At 39.5% G+C, this 1937-nt stretch overlaps 1 pseudogene; it reads right to left on the reverse strand.

The window, feature by feature from the left end:
• Window positions 1-447: 447 nt before the first annotated feature.
• The window catches only part of LOC105550909, a 46080-nt pseudogene continuing 44590 nt past the window's right edge, over window positions 448-1937 (reverse strand).

Consider the following 1937-nt stretch of genomic DNA (forward strand, 5'->3'; position numbering starts at 1 on the left):
AAATGTGTTCTGTTAATCCTATAATTTCAGGTGCTGTATGAGTTGGCATTGTTGGATATGTGTATGTTTGAAGCTTAGGGATTTTAATGGTCTCTTTAGAAGTAGAAGTAATAGTAGTAGTAGTAATAGTATCTACTATTTTGCTTCTATACCTCCTAACATATTTTAAGCTATTTGTATCAATCCTGTGTTTGGTATTAATGATCAGATACATAGGCATTAAACTGCAAACAAAGTAGTATTAACTACAAACAAAGATATGATAATCTATGTATAAATCTCATTGTCATTATTTCCTTCTTTAATAGTAAAGTCAAGGGTTGCTTCCAGCAGTGGTATGGATGCTGGGTTAGATTGGCGTAGATTCAACAAAGTAAGGTAGTTATGTGGAGTTTGTTCTCTCCTATTAAGCAGTTTAACAATACAACTTCTATAAAGGGTTAGCATTCAAGCAAGACCAATGCAATCATTGGGGTGTATACTTTCAGCTAAACCTTGAATGGCTGCTGATGCTGCATTTAATTCATAAATGTAAGGAGTAGGAAGGTGGCAGTGGCACTTAGGTTCTGCAAAGTCTGGTATGAAATTCCCGTCTTTGCCAGCCTGCATGGGCCAGTCCGCTTTAGCTAATTCCTGAAAGAAATCAGTGAAGTGGGTCTGAGAGCTGTCGGTGGTGAAGATGAGGCTGAAACTGAAGAGGAAAGAGGGCAAGACGGGATACATGAGGGTGATGGAGATCTTGGAGAGGCTAAATCCGTATGCTGGGAGTGCACTACAGCTGTCAGTCTGCAAATGGTTAATCAAATAATGCTCTTAAGAAGCAGACAGTGTAATTTGTAATTTGCCTGCAAGGGGTGTGTTTACTTGTGTTGGTCTCATTTGTCTGTTTACAGTCTCTCTGGTGACAATGTAAGTCACAAGACAGCAAAGTCACTATGACGGCTAGTATGAGGTGAATGAGAAAGGTGATAAGACCAGTTGAGAAGTGACACAAATTTGTAGCCATTTTGGTGTCTTAAGTGGGTACAGTATTTAATTATTTCAGTGATGACTAGTAGTCATCATTGGTTTTTTGGGTTTTTTTGTTTTGTTTTGTTTTGTTTTTGAGACAGAGTCTCACTCTGTCGCCCAGGCTGGAGTGCAGTGGCGTGATCTTGGCTCACAGCAATGTCTGCTTCCTGGATTCCAATGATTCTCCTGCCTCAGCCTCCTGAGTAGCTAGGATTACAGGCACCCGCCACCATGGCCAGCTAATTTTTGTATTCTTAGTACAGATGGGGTTTCACCATATAGGTCAGGCTGGTCTCAAACTCTGGACCTCAAGTGATCCACCTGCCTCAGCCTCCCAAAGTGCTGGGATTACAGGTGTGAGCCACCGCGCCCAGCTGAAGTGATGTTGAAGTTAAAAATATTAGGTTAGTGGCAAGTAAAATTGGATTGAGTTGAAGCATGTCTTCGCTTATTCTTATGGAAAATATTAATGCATGACTAGAAGAAAACAGTGTAACAATACTGCAGAAAGTGTGACAACATGTCTAAGTTTAGTGAGAATCTGGAGAGAGGTTGAAGATTTTGTGTAATTGTGATTCTCCTCTGCTCCTCTCCTCTGCTCCCAGTAAGATTTGGACCATACACCTTTACCATTAATTTTGAAATTATTTTGTCCAATAAGTGTTTCTGTGTCCATTGGCCACAATGTCCTGTTGGGAGATAGTGTTGTCATTTAGTTTAGTGCTTGCCTTATAAGATATAATAGTTGCATTACGTCCTTCCTTATCTTTTGTGACCATTAAGATCAGTTGATTAAGATATAAGTGGGGGCTGCTTTTGTTAAGTCTTTCTCTTTGATTTAAATGGAAACATGCCAGGTTAAAAGCTTATGGGAATGTACTCATTTTGTCGAAGGTTTTTAATTCTCTTTTTAGTAGTCGTTCAGT

This window comes from Mandrillus leucophaeus, unplaced genomic scaffold (assembly GCF_000951045.1).
Source record: "Mandrillus leucophaeus isolate KB7577 unplaced genomic scaffold, Mleu.le_1.0 Scaffold5, whole genome shotgun sequence".
Classification (NCBI taxonomy): Eukaryota; Metazoa; Chordata; class Mammalia; order Primates; family Cercopithecidae; genus Mandrillus; species Mandrillus leucophaeus.